The sequence below is a fragment of the Rattus norvegicus genome, chromosome 7, assembly GCF_021556685.1.
Source record: "Rattus norvegicus strain SHRSP/BbbUtx chromosome 7, alternate assembly SHRSP_T2T, whole genome shotgun sequence".
Taxonomy (NCBI): Eukaryota; Metazoa; Chordata; class Mammalia; order Rodentia; family Muridae; genus Rattus; species Rattus norvegicus.
The window spans coordinates 26164909-26180506 of record NC_141540.1 but is presented as its reverse complement, the minus strand read 5'-3'; the positions used below and the strand labels follow the sequence as shown (position 1 = coordinate 26180506).

Genomic DNA, 15598 nt, shown 5'->3' with positions numbered 1-15598 from the left:
ATTGGCATTTCATAGAGAATCTGTACTTTTCCCTCTCCAGAGTCTGACTTATGTCCACAATAGAAATCACTTTGTCTGTGGTAGGCTAGTTTTGTAGACTGAAGCACTTTTTAATCTCTATAGGACTGCTTCTGAGTGTGGGTGGGCTTTGTTCAGGCATCTTTTTCCCTCAGGTTTTCTCCAGGGACCAGAGGAAAATGCATTTGCAATTAGTACTCATCAGGTGACACATGAGCCGATGCCCAGGGACATCCCTCTCTGGACTACAGAGGCTGTCCTTCTCTTGGTTTTCATATGACGGGGGCTTCATTCTATCAGCACTTCAGTGCATGCTAAACTCACAAGCTACAGACAGGAGGCCTGTCTCTAAACACAATTCCTAGGTGTGAAACGGTTTGCCATTTCAATCTTTGGAAGAATCAAGATGGAACTCTTTTGAACTGCAAGAGGTAAAACAACCCTGAGAGTCCTGCCTTCATTCTATCCTCTGCAGTTTGCAAACAGATTGCAAGCACCTTATTACCAAAATGGCAAGGGATCTGCTCCTGAACTTTGCTGCAGTTCGCATAAAGGACAGCCACAGAGTGACACTGGGAGGCCTCACTGTATCTGGGGCTCCAATTCATGAGACAGCAGAAGAAAATGTTAAGCATGGAGACAGTTTTCCCCATGACATTTCTTCAGATAGGTGTGGTTCTAAACACAGCGGCCTGAGCAGGCATGAACAGAATCAGTGCTTCTTAAATTATTGGGAAAAATTGAAGGACAAGAAATTTTGAGGATAGAAAAATATATGGCCATGGACCAAGTCTTTGTGAAGGCCTTCAGCCAAGCCCACATTTATGGCATGATCCAGTAGTATTAAGTATGTCTTCATTATTTTCTCATACTGTCACTTCTGCACATATGACATGTATGTCATAGAAGTCACAGCACATGGGAGGCTGAGGTGATGTGGCCTGGATAGTTCTCACTTGGAATAGTCTGTGACTTTTCCTCACTCATCTTTGGTTTCTCAATATCTTCTAGCAGAGGCCTCTCTGGGGCAACTGGTCAAAAGTTGGTACATGAGGGGGTTTATCTGGCAAGGTAAGGGACATGGAACTTTGTGGGTTCCTGTTAGGATGTTGTCCTGCAGCTCACCCTGTGTGTTTCCTATGCAGAGGAGGTGCGCTGCTCTCTTATCCCAGAGAGCTTCCTGCCCAGACTGCACTCAACATTACCATTGCATGACTCCCTCAGGACAAGGTCTGGGGCCCGGAAGGGTTCAGGTTCACAAGGTACAGCTCTAGCCTTTGGGAAGAACAAAGTCAAACACTTGATACTGCTGTCTGCATAAGCAGCTGGTTTGGGCTTTGTTTGGGGGTTGGGGGTAGTATTGAATGCCACTGCGGTCTCTTCAGATAGTTTCTGTTCCCTTTCCTCACACAGTTAGCAAGGTTCTTCTGCCAGGATTAATATTCAGTTACTTTTCTTTAACATGACCCTTGAAAATCGGATTCAGATGCTGGAGAACATCAATATCAAAACAATGTAGTAAGATGCTTCTCTGTGCCTTCCTCGACACTATATGCTTTTCAGGTCCCTGCAAAGCCATGGTAGGATAATTTACAGAGTCAAGCCTTCACAGCTATGCAGGAAAGCAGCATGTACTGAATGCCTAGGTTCTTCTTTCTGAAGAGATTGGCCATTAATTGAGGTTGAGAATTTTCCTTGACCTCTGCTGAGATATACAGGAAAAATCCCAACATATGGAGGTGAAATTGAGCCAAGATAGGTACATAAGAGTCATTTCGTTTTACAGGGGGAAAAAACACATCTCCCTGGACTATAGGGACCAAACCCCAATCCAAAGCACAAACATATCCACACGGTGTTTTCCTTTTTTTTTTTCCACTTATAATTCCCTCATGAATGATCCATGAGAACAGGACCTGGAGAGGTGGAGAGTGTCCCGCTCACTACCTCAGCACAGTGCCTGTCTTGACTGTTGCCTTCAGAGCCTTTTTCTTCCTAGTGACAAAGATCAGCACCTATGTAGGAGATTGAATTAGGTTGGTACCCCTAGGGTCATGTGCTTCAATACAATTCCTAGTTGGGACAACAGTTTAGGAAGAATTAGGCAGTATAGTCTGGGGAAGAGCAGTGTCCCTGGGGCTGGGTTTACAGGTATCAAAGCCCAGGCCATTCCAATTGATTCTCTCTCTGCCTCCCACTTGTGGTCCAAGTGAGCCCTCAGCTGTTCTGTTCACAATGGTTTTGATGATCCCAGTGGATACTCAACTTGTAAATGAGTTTAAAGCACACATTCACTTTTATACGTTTGCTGCCTGGGTCCAGGTGTCTTTTTGCAGCGAATGTAAGGAACATGCAGACCTTAGTAGCTATTGCTTTAGTGGATCCAATGCACTGAAATTTACTTATTCAAAAGTCAAAGCCAGTGGATATTTTAGTGCCTTTTGCTGTCGAGTCATTAATATATATTTGTGAATGCTAAAGGCATGTTATTGAAGGGAAGGGCGATCCACTGTCCTGGACACTTGGAGTACTTATAAATCTCAACCATGACAACCATGAGTGGTTATCCTGCTATCAGAGGCTTCAGAAATGCAGCTTATCCAAGCTGAAGCCAGTGCTGGCTGAAGCACATAGAGAACAACTGCCCAAGTAACCCCTTCTTCTAAGTGACCCCACACGCTCTCCTGAGCATGGAGCACCTGTGAAGTCAATGTTGAATAAGATAGACTCAGGTAGACTAATTCTGTGGTCTTTTGCTAATTCCACATCTGGGTTACACAGGTATTTGTTTATGTCTTCTCAGGCAATGCCACCTTGGTGCACATATAATGCTTTAAAGAGAAAAGATACAGGAATATTGATAAGAATATTTCATTTAGATCCTGGTTATCATGCTCTATTACCTTCATATGTCAGTCTGCAATTTGCAAAATGTATTGATGTTTAATGTCTCAATAAACAATGTCAAGATAGTGGCGATACTTTATGTCCGGCACTCTCTGCCCAAATAGTTTTCTTTGACTCCTCCTCTTGCAGCAGGCCCTCCTCTATTCTGAGGTCAAAGAAGTTTCCTACAGCAACATACTGAGTATCTAGCTGGAAAGGCTTTGATGTAACGAGGACCTGGTATAGATTAATTGTAATAGGATGGTGTAATGTACAAGGTCAATGTTGTGATGAACACTGCCATACAAGCATACCATTTCATTTCTTAATGCTTCCTGCCTGCTTTAGAGGACCTAGGTTCTTGGAAGATATGGGTGGGTGGGGGGTTGTGGCTTTTCTTCAGAGACTTTTGAAATAACAAAAAGGAAACAGGAAACAACAGGGAAGCTCTCTCTTATGCCCATTCTGATGAGACACCCAATTTTCTGAGAGGGTGATGAAGGTTTCCTTGTCCAAGTCTTCCTTAGGCGACAGTGGAATTTCCTATTCTGATGTGCTCATGTGTTCACAGGGGCAGAACCATCTACAGAATACAGGGCACAGGCAGTATCTGCTCCTCCTCTTGGGACAGTGTAGAGCAATGGAAAGCATGGGAGCTCTTCTTGCCCCCTGTGTCCTGACAGAGTCAGGGCAGCAGGTCCATGCTCTCCTGAGGGCTGGTAAAGGAGGAGGACACAGTTGGGCTCACAAGCCCTTCCGTTGGGTGGAAGACAAGACATGAAGGGGTGTGCAGGAGTCGGGGTGGTGGAGCACCTGGATCCACAGGCTTGGATGAAGTCTTAGATCCATGCTCACATCTTGTGTCTGTTCTTCTAGAGTAGTTAGGGCCCCATCTTTTCCATTTACTTTTTTGGGGGATTCCAGTTACTTGACATGAAACTCCATGATTCAAAGCCTGTCCATAATGTTAGAATCTGGAGAAGTCACAGTCTACATATTAACTTCACATTTCATTACCTGGGAATGTCCCTCCATGTTTTCTATGGAGGAACTCAACTTTGGGGAAAATGTGAGTGTCTGGGGATTTAGATTTCAATTTACCAAGAGAAGTGAGTTGCAATGTCATAGGTCCCTGTGACAGTATTTGTCTTTTCCATGGTGTTTACTATGAATGTGTGGGAACATGTGGTGATAAAATAAAGTAGCATGCCCAGACTGCCCACATCTGTTCTTCTGCCATCAAATGGCTCATCTAGTGTGAGGTCTACAGCATTATTCCCTTGGACCCATGCTGCCTTTTCAGGAAGATGCAAAGTCTGCATTGAGGTTCAGGTCATCTCTGTCTATTTCTCATCAACCTCTGACTCGCTGAGGATATTCTGGTGTTTATGTCTGCACAGACCAAGTCAAGGCTATGTCAGTAATTTATGGCTGTCACTATTTGCACAAATATTTTTGCCCCTTCTTCCTGCTTGGGGCCTCCTCCATTATTGGTTCAAGAAGTCCCCTGCTGGAGCACACTCAGTATTTACATGGACCCCCTTTGTCATTAGTAGGTCCTAGAAGAGGCTAATGATTATAGCATGGTATAGTGAAGAAGGTCAAGGAAGTGATGCACCATCCCGTACTTGCCTAGAAACTCATGGGTTCTGTGTCCTGCCTTGTCAGAGGACCCATATTCTTGAGACATATGTAGTAGGGTTTTGTCCTCAGAGACTCCTTCAGAGAGGAACAGGAAATCACTGATATCTTGCCCAGTCCTTGAAGCACCAAATTCTCTGAATGGTTCATGAGGGTTCCTTGTGCAAGGATTCCTTAGATGGCAGGGACATTGTCATTTCTGGTGTGCTGATGCAGACACAAGGTGCAGACACATCTTGAGAATGGAGGGCATAGGCTGTATCTCTGCTCTTCTTCTTGAGACAATGCAAAGCAAGGTCAGGCATGGAAGCACTTATTGCCCCCTTTTGGCCTGACAGTGTCAGGGCAGAAGTCCTATGCTATCCTAGGGCTGGATATGGAGGAGGCCAAAGTTGGGGTCACTCTCCAGTCTCTTTGGTGGAAGAAGAGAATAAAGGGGTGTATTCATGATAGGTGTGGCATAGGTCACGGATCTCAGGGCTGATGTAAGTCTTAGATCCATGCTCAAATGTCTTCTGTCCCTTTTCTTGTGAATTTTTATTTGTCCACATCATTTTGCTAAATTTTTCTTTTTTATGGAATGCAATGCCTTGAAAATATAGAATTCCATCCTCAGAACCTGGCTATAATGTGAGAATCTGGATAGATCACAGTCGAGATATTTACTCACATTTCTTTTACCCAAAAATGTCAATATTTTGAATGGAGGGCTTCTTTTACGGAAACGCTGTGGGTCTGCAGAATTAAGTTTTCATTGGTTAACAGAAGTGAGTTGCAATGTCATAGGTCGCTGTGACAATCTATTTCTCCATTCCTTTCATGCTGCTTGCTCTGAAGTGGTGGGACCCTGTGGTGATAAAATAAAGTAACCTGCACAGACTCGCCACATGTGCCTCCTGGTTCACCTAATGTGAGCTCTGAGGCATGAAATCCTAGGTCTCATTCTGCAACTTCAGTAAGGGGCGGGGTCTGCCTTGATGGTCAGGTGAGATCTATAAATTTCACATTATCATCTCCATCTTTTCAGATATTCTTGCATTTTATATCTGAATGGAGAAGGTCAAGGGCATGGTACTACTTTATGGCTGCCACAATTGCTGAAAATATTTTCTTTGCCTCTTTTTCCTGGTTGGACCCTTCTCCATTATTAGGTCAAGGAGTCCCCTGCTGGGGCACACTCAGTATCTTCATGGACCCCTTTGATGTTAGTAGGCCCTAGAAGAGGCTAATGCTGTTACGATGGTATAGGGAAGAATGTGAACAATGCGGTGCTCACTCCCATACTTTCTTACCCATTCATGGGGTTCTGTATCCTGCCTCTTTCACAGGACCCATATTCTTGAAAGTTATATAGTAGGGTTTGGTCTCAGAGATTCCTTGATGTAACAGATCCTTGACAGGAAATCCCTCCTTTTCTTGCCCAGTCCCTTGAATCACCCCATTCTGTAGGTGTTAATAAGGGTTCTTTGTGCAAGTATTCTTTAGATGGCAGGGGCACTTCCTCCTCTGGTGTGCAGACACATGGGGCAGACCTCTGTTGAGCATGAAGGTCACAGGCAGTATCTCTGCTCATCTTGGGACAATGTAAAGCAATGGCAGGCATGGCAGCACTTCTTCCCACACTGTGGCCTCAATGTGTCAGGGCAGCAGGCCCATGTTCTCCAAGGGCTGGACTCCAAAGTTGGGGTCACTCTCCAGTCTCTTTGCTGGAAGAAGAGAATAAAAAGATGTGCTCATGATAGGTGTGGCATAGGGCATGGATCCCCAGTCATGATAGAAGTATTAGATCCATGTTCAAGTACCTCCTGTACCTGTTCTTGTATATTTGAATTTGTCCCCATCTTTGGTATAGTTTTATTTTTTCAAGGATACCAATTTCATGGAAATAGAAAACTCCATGCCTCAGTGCATGTCTACAATGTGAGATTCTGGATAGATCACAGTCGAGATACTTACTTCACATTTCATTTAATTACACAAGAATCTTTCTTAATGCTTTGAATGGAGGGCCTCATCTTTTTCCAAACTGTGAGGATCTGGAGATTCAGATTTCAAGTTGCCAGTAGAAGTGAGGTTTAATGTTATAGACTCCTGTGACAATCGTCTTCTCCATCTCTTTCATGGTGACTCCAGCAAAGGGATGGGTCCCTGTGGTGATAAAATAAAGGAGCACGCTTAGACTTTACCCATCTGCCTCCTTGCCATTACATGTCTCACCTAATGTGAACTCTGAAGCATAAAATGCCTTGGTCCTGTGCTGCCTTTTCAGTAAGATGTGCAGTGCAACGAGGTTCAGGACATGCCTGTTTTATTTCGAATCAAGCTCTGAATCTCTGAGGACAATCTGGTGCTTTATATCTGGATGTCAAGGTTCTGGCAGTACGTAATGGCTTCAACTATTTGCAGAAATATTTCTTTGCCTCTTTTTCCTGCTTGGGTCCTTCTCCATTTTTAGGTCAGGATGTCCCCTGCTGGAGCACACTCAGTATCTACATGGACCCCCTTTGGCATTAGTAGGTCCTAGAAGAGGCTAATGGGTGTAGCATGGTATAGTGAAGAAGGTCAAGAAGTGATGCACCATCCCGTACTTGCCTAGAAACTCATGGGTTCTGGGTCCTGCTTCTTTCACAGGACCCATATTTTTGAAAGTTATATAGTAGGCTTTCATCTTCAGAGACTCCTTAACACAACAGATTCTTGACAGGAAAACCCTGATACTCTTGTCTAGTCCCTTGAAGCACACAATCCTCTGAGGCTTTACTTAGAGCTCCTTGTCTAAGAATTCCTTAGATCGCAGGGGCATTTGCTCTTCTGGTATGCTGATGCAGACTTAGTGGGTAGACAAATCTCCAGAATGGAGGGCACAGGCAGTCTCTGTGCTCCTCTTCTTGGGACACTGTAATGTAGTGGCAGGCATGGAAGCATTTCTTGCCACTACTGGCCTTATTGTGTCAGGGCAGGAGGCCCATGCTCTCCTAGGGCTGGATATGGATGAGGCCAAAGTTGGGGTTACTCCCCTTTCTCTTTGGTGGAGGAAGAGAATAAAGGGATGTGCTCATGATTTGGGTGGCATAGGGCATGTAAGCCTGGTAATGACAAAAGTCTTAGACCCATGCTCAAGTGCCCTCTGTTCCTGTTCTTTTAAATTTAAATATGTCCCCCATCATTTTGCTGTAGTTTTACTTGTTCAAGGATTTAATTTCTTGCAACTATAAAATTCTATACCTCAGAGCATGTCTACAGTTTGAGAATCTGGATAGGTGACAGTCGAGCTAAGTACTTCACATTTCCTCTCATTACACAAAAATGTCTCAATGTTCTCAATGGAGGGCCTTATTTCTGGGTAAACTGTAAGAATTTGGTGGATTAGGTTTCTGGTTGCCAGAAGTGAGTTGCAATGTCATAGGTCTCTGTGACAATCTATTTCTGATCTCTTTCGTGGTCCTTCCACTGAAGAAAGGGGACCCTGTGGTGATATAATGGAGTAGCATGTCCACACTCTACCCTTCTGCCTCCTTGCCATCCTGTGGTTCCCGTAGTATCAGTTCTGGAGCATAAAATCCTTGGTCCTCTGCTGCCATTTCAGTGAGGGGCAGTGTCTGCGGTGATGGGCTGGTGACGTCTATGATTTTACATAATCCACTGCATCTTTTTGGGTATTCTCGAATTTTATGCCTGGATGGACAAGTTCAATTTTTGTGGCAGTACTTTATTGATGCCCATATGTGTCCAAATATTTTCTTTGGCTCTGCCTTCTGCAACATGCCCCCTTCCACTATTTGGTCAAAGGCGTTTCCTTCTGGAGCATTCTCAGAAAGTAGATGGATCTTCTCTGATGTTCCTAGAACCTATTAGAAGCTCTTGATATTAGAATGGTATAGTGTTTCCACTGTTGGTATTTGTGACTGGATCCTTCCAATGAGATATTTCATGACCTCTACAGTTTTATGATCACTAAGGCCTGTGTTTTTGTGTTGCAGGCTGGATTCATGGTCTCAAATGCACGCTGGTCATTTGGGAAAAGTATCATGTAATGATTCCTGAGTTGTTTTTTTTCCTGTGGTGCTGGCCCTAAGGCTAGGTTTCTTGGATGGTTCCTGACAGTACTTTACACAATTTAAGGCTTGCATCCCCACCTTCTTCCTGATCTATTAATTTTTCAATTATGTATGTTCTCATCATTGAACTTTGCTCGTTTGTCAGACAGGGTCGCTCAGAACTCGACATAACTTAGATTCCATCAGATACTCCCATATCTACACAAATATCTCCAAGACACTACCTGACATACCCTTACCTAACTTTATAAGAAACTGGGGATAATTCTACCCTGATATAATTATACTGAATTTTCCTATCTTCTACTGTTCTCACACTTCATCTGAATGGTTTTGAGAGATGTCAATTTTGAGATATTGGTTCTGGGCCCCAAGAGTATTTTTCTTCCAGTTAAGAATTTTAGAGGAAGTCAGGGAAGCACTTGCCCAGAGGTATTCTACATTCTGGGAGAAAGGCAGTTTGCGAGGGATGCCCTCTATTTGGACAGGAACGTAATTGGAGATAGACAGTCTATTTACAAAAAAGAAAGGCAGTTGACAACAGATTTCATATACATGGAGGTAGGCAGTTGGAAAGAGATGCTCACTGTACAATAAAAAGGCATTTGGAGAGAAATGCCAATGTACAGATGAGATGGCAGTTGGTGTCAATTTTGGATGTTCTGCAGCTCTTCTCACAAATGTCTAGAGTTGACACTTGGATTGTCGCTAAGTTTGTCTCACTAATGGAGGCATCAACCAAGGAGATGGGAAAATACCTATGGAGAACTGCCACATAGTAAAAGACTTACTCCCAATTTTAGGAGCTAAGTGCCCTCTGTATTCAGATATTCCTAAATCAACCCTCCTAATATATATAACCTTCTTTAGAAATCCTTCCATGTTCCTGTACAATGTTTTCCATTAGACAGACACTGGGACCCCTGAAGACCTCAGGGAATATACAGGTCTGATTTTCCTTGCCTGAGTTTAAGGGACTCAAAATGTATTGAGTAACTTGAGCTGACAATTCTGACCACTCATTTCCAAACATTTGAATATATGAACCGACTCTTTATGGAACCATAATATAAAAGATGTTCATTTTGAACCACATCCCCCCTAGGCAGGCTGGGGCCTCCCTTACTCCAGCAGAAATAGGCTTGAGAGGTTGCTGGACAAGGCAACATCTAGTGCTCCTGTTCTCCATGGGGCCAAGTGGCTGCATCCTTTATGGAGCATGAGCTGAGGCCACAGTATCTCAGCTCCACGTCTCAGGTTACTGCCTTACCTACTCCACCCCAGTGTACTTTACGTAGCCTTGTTAGAACTGAGAAAGTAGACACACAACAGTAAAGAATGGCAACTGCAGACCTCAGCCCCTGTGAACAGGGCCCATTAGGAATAGAAGGGTAAACTTGGTGGACAGACACAGATGGCTCAGCAGAGTGTTTACTTTCCTCCTGCCATTTTGGTCACAGTGAAGAGAAGGTGACTGAGGGAGGACAACAACAGGTGAGCTAGGGATATTTCTCAACAACAACAACGACAACAACAACAACGACAATGACAACGACAACAACAACAACAACGACAACAACGACAATGACAACGACAACGACAACAACAACGACGACGACAACAACAACAACAACGACAACAACAACAACAACAACGAAAACAACAACAACAACGAAAACGACAACAACAACAACAACAATGACGACAACAACAACAACAGCAACAACGACAACAACAACAACAACAACGACAACAACAACAACAACAACGAAAACGACAACAACAACAACAATGACGACAACAACAACAACAACAACAACAACAACAACAACAACAACAAGTGACTTTCTGGTAGGCAGAGGACTCTGAAAGTATGGCAAGGCCTGTCTGCTGAGGCTAGGGTACATGTAATGGCTCTGGCATCTTCTCAGCTGGCTGAAGAAACAGGACATGGTTAATTGAGGAGAGAACAGAGTTCATGCAAGAAAGATCCAAATCCTACTGGACTGGGACAGGAAATAAACTTGAAATTGGGACATCTGTGTCTGTGATGAGAGTGAAAAGACAATAAAACCTAACTACGCCTAAAAAGGAGAGCAGAGTATGTGGGTCTGTCTGGCAAAACGTCCAGTAGTCTTCTAGGTGGGGAGAGGGGATTATTGGAAAGAGAGAAAATAAAGAATCAGAAACAAAGTTTATCAATACTGGGCATATGCACAAAAATTCCCCTACATACAGCAAGGATACATGCTCCATTATGTTGATAACACCCTTATTTATAAAACCCAGAAGCTGGAAACAAACCAAAAGTCCCTCAGTAGAAAAATGGATGCAAAAATATGATACATTTACACAATGGAATACTAGTCAGCTATTAAATAATATGACTTCATAAAATTCTCAGGCAAATGGATGGAGCTAGAAAATATGCTGAGTGAAGTAACCCAGTCACACAAAAAACCCACACACTTTGTACTCACTGAAAAGAGGATATTATCCAAAAAGCTCACAATAGCCATGATAAAACCCACAGACCATATGGAGCTAAGGAGGAAGGAAGACCAGGGTGTGGATGCTTCAGTTCTGCATTGAGGAGGTTACAGGATTATTGCAGGAGGGGGAGGAATAAGGGGACCAGGGAGGGAGACAGGATGAGGAGGAAATAAAGGGGCAATATAAGATAGTGGAGGAGATGGTAAAGAGGAAGAGAGGTTTAGGAAATGGATAAAAATATGTAACAGGGATTACAAACTGGAGATGGCCACTGAGGGTCACATAGACCAGGAAATGAGAGGCTCCTAGGGCCACTGAGAATGGCTTTAGCCTAAATATGCAGAGAAGAGGGACATAGATCCTGAAGAGACCACCTCCAGTATATAGGCACAGTCCCCAATGGAGGGCTGAGCCTGCCCATCTCAAAGTATTTTACCCAGAAATGTTCCTGTCCACAGGAAGAACAAGGACAAAAAATGGAGCAGAGACTGAAGGAAGGGTCCTCAAGGAACTTTCCTACCTGGGAATCCACACTGTGTGCAGACACCAAACCTGAAACTGTTGTCTTTGTCATGAGGCGCTTGCTAACAGAATCCTGGTTTGACTGATTCTTGGGAGGCCTGGTTATCAACTGAGCAATGCAGATGTGGATGCTTGGAGCTAACCATCAGACTGAACTCAGGGACCCTGGTGGAGCAGCTGTCGCAGGGACTACAGAAGGAGAGGTTATTGTAACCCAATAGGAAGAAAAACATTGGCCTAACAAACAACCCAGTGGTCCCAGAATCTAGGCCACCAAATAAGGAGTGTACAGGGAGGGATCCATGGCTACAAGTACCTATTTATGGAAGAAAATATTTTCCTGATAGCAAGGGGAGGATAGCCCCTTGGTCCTGTAGAGGTTTGATTTCCCCAGCATAGGGAGAAACTGGAGAAGTGGGAGAGGATGTGAGGGTGGGCGAGCACCTTCATATAGACATGGCAGAGGGGTGTGAGTGCAGATGTGGGACGGGGGTTGTGGAGGGGTAACCTGGAAGTGAGATAGCATTTGAAATGTGAATGAATGGAATGCTTACTAAATAAAAGAAATGAAACAAAGAAAAGCAATGGCCAGGGCTGTTGAGTCCGTACCGCACGAGTCTCAAGGTTCTCCTGGACTTAACAATTGTTTATAGTATCATGGGAATCAAAGTCCCCAGCCCACAGAGACGATGACTGATATGTATTCAGTATCTCTAAGCATATGGAGGCCTCTTTTTTTCTTCCAGTTCCTTCCTTTAAGATCAACAAACATTGATCCCATTAACATGAGCTTCAAGTGTGTCCCTCATAACCTTCCATGAAGCTGCAAATCAGGAAATCTGCTGGTAGACCCCGGTCTGACTTGACTCTAGCAGACAGTCAGGCATTCATAAAAGAAGGCAAAATTTCTCCCCACAAGGCAGGTGGGCCTTACCTCAGTAGAGTCACAAAGTTCCTGCTTGTACAGCATCTTGTATCCAGACAGAAAGCTAAACCGGAGCTAGGCACTATGGTAAGAATCAGTCTTGGGGTATGAGTTTTCCTCTTGCTTTCTGAGAATACATTCTCACCACTAATCTGTGTCCCATCCCTTGTCCAACTTTCATGCCCCCCTGGATCTCCCTATGGAGTTACCACTTGGAATGGTTGCTTTAGATTAAAGGTCCAAGCAAGGGTGAAGACCAGAATACAAAACAAATCATGGCTTCGTACTTCTCTATATACACAGACAGATGGAGAGGTATTGCAAATAATCTAGCAAAAGAAGACAGACTCCAAGCAGTTCATATGGTTACTGACCCTATGGATGCCTTAGCAGGTAGAGCCCATTCCACTGAGCCCCTGATTGAAATCATGCAGAGTTAACAAGTTAGAGGAACCCTGGGAAAAGCTACCAGAAGCACTGTCTTCCTAAACAGGCAGAGGCACACACACCTTTTCCTTGACAAACAGGATATGTCAGTCTTGTACCAGTGTGCATATACCTAGGGGAGGAAGCATTCTACCTCTTCAGATCCCATGTTCCATGAGGTACAAATAAAAGGGCCCTTCCACCTGCAACCACAAATGAGATATTCACTCAGAGGTCCTGTGGACCCACTACAAGCTGAAGCCGAACTCCTAGTGTCCATCTGGATGAGCTGAGCTTCAATGTCCATAAGAGATACGACCAAGGAAAGAACCTAGAATGTACCTTGTCCTCACGTTGGTTCACAGCTAGACATCTTGTCTGCATCCACTGCAGCATCACCATGTCAAATCCTATTGTCCCTCCATCTAGATTGAGAGACAGTCATGACCACAACTCCTCTGCTCTCTGAAAGAGGCTCTGTTGGCGTAGAGTCGGGCAGCAGGCTGGCAGCATTGAAATTAACAGTATTGAATGTGGTGCTAGTCCAGGATAACTGCCTAATTATTTGAGCCTTGTACTTCCACCTCTGTTGCCCCAGAGAAAGGCCAATACAGCATGGAACATGGACCTTCTCTGTAATCTTACTAACATAGGACCAGACATCATTCTTCCCTGTTCCTCTCCTGGTGTCTCTGGCTTCCACTCTAGGGTCTCTCTTAATTTTAGTAGCATTTCTCTTACATAGTCATGGTTATTTTAAACCCTTTTGAGCAGTCTCCAGTAATCAGGTACTACTTCTAAACTCAAATATTTTAACCATTTTTAGATTCTTTTCCAAGATCTGAGGAAATAGCAAACAACAGCAAAGTTTCCTACTAGGTCCCATGAATTCTACCATGAGCTTGGCAAACACTGTCGAGGCCCTCATGGTCCTAGTAAGTGTTGGTACCTAACCAGTTTAGAAGGAAATAGGTCTGGAGAAAGGTGTAGGTATATTTTTGAGCTTGACTTTCTTGTCTAAAACAAGACAGCAACCAAATATTACTAGTCCCAATATGTGGACTTGAAATTGAGCCAAAATAGGTACATAGGAATCATTTGGTATCATGGAAAAAACCACGTCTCCCTGGACTATAGGAACCAAACCCCAGTCCAAAGCACAAACATATCCACAGAGTGTTTTCCTTTTTTTTCACTTATAATTCCCTCATGAATGATCCATGAGAACAGGACCTGGAGAGGTGGAGAGTGTCCCGCTCACTACCTCAGCACAGTGCCTGTCTTGACTGTTGCCTTCACAGCCTTTTTCTTCCTAGTGACAAAGATCAGCACCTATGTAGGAGATTGAATTAGGTTGGTACCCCTAGGGTCATGTGCTTCAATACAATTCCTAGTTGGGACAACAGTTTAGGAAGAATTAGGCAGTATAGTCTGGGGAAGAGCAGTGTCCCTGGGGCTGGGTTTACAGGTATCAAAAGCCCAGGCCATTCCAATTGATTCTCTCTCTGCCTCCCACTTGTGGTCCAAGTGAGCCCTCAGCTGTTCTGTTCACAATGGTTTTGATGATCCCAGTGGATACTCAACTTGTAAATGAGTTTAAAGCACACATTCACTTTATACGTTTGCTGCCTGGGTCCAGGTGTCTTTTTGCAGCGAATGTAAGGAACATGCAGACCTTAGTAGCTATTGCTTTAGTGGATCCAATGCACTGAAAATTACTCATTCAAAAGTCAAAGCCAGTGGATATTTTAATGCCCTTTGCTGTTGAGTCTATAACAACATTTGGTAATGTTAAAGGCATGCTATTGAAGGGAAGGGCGATCCACTGTCCTAGACACTTGGAGTACTTACAAATCTCAACAATGACAAGCATGAGCAGTTATCCTGCTATCAGAGGCTTCAGAAATGCAGCTTATCCAAGCTGAAGCCAGTGCTGGCTGAAGCACATAGAGAACAACTGCCCGAGTAACCCCTTCTTCTAAGTGACCCCACATGCTTTCCTGAGCATGGAGCACCTGTGAAGTCAATGTTGAATAAGATAGACTCAGGTAGACTAATTCTGTGGTCTTTTGCTGATTCCACATCTGGGTTACACAGGTATTTGTTTACGTCTTCTCAGGCAATGCCACCTTGGTGCACATATAATGCTTTAATGTGAGAAGATAGAGGAATATTAATAAGAATATTTGATTTTGATCCTAGTAAGCAAGCACTATTACCTTCATATATCAGTCTGCAATTTGCAAAATGCATTGATGTTTAATGTCTCAATAAACAATGTCAAGATAGTGGCAATACTTTATGTCCGACACTATGTGCCCAAATAGAATTCTTTGACTCCTCCTCTTGCAGCAGCCCCTCCTCTATTCTGAGGTCAAAAAGTTTCCTTCTGGAACATACTGAGTATCTAGCTGGAAAGGATTTGATGTTACTAGAACCTAGAAGAGGTTAATGGTAATAGGATGATGTAGTGTACAATGTCAATGTTGTGATGAACACTCCCATACAAGCATACCATTTCATTTCCTACTGCGTCCTCCCTGATTTAGAGGACCTAGGTTCTTGGAAGATATGGGTGGGTGGGGGGTTGTGGATTGTCTTCAGATAGTTTTGAAATAACAGGGAAGCT

At 43.7% G+C, this 15598-nt stretch overlaps 1 long non-coding RNA gene across 1 annotated transcript in view; it reads right to left on the bottom strand.

Annotated features, from left to right (window-relative positions):
- Positions 1-3325: 3325 nt before the first annotated feature.
- LOC148004570 (uncharacterized) overlaps positions 3326-15598 on the bottom strand; it is a 92395-nt gene continuing 80122 nt past the window's right edge. Inside the window, exons 2-3 of the long non-coding RNA XR_015625172.1 lie at positions 6502-6693; positions 3326-6251 (exon numbers count right to left, since the gene is read on the bottom strand). This is a non-coding gene — a long non-coding RNA (uncharacterized LOC148004570). The remainder of the gene's footprint in view (positions 6252-6501; positions 6694-15598) is intronic.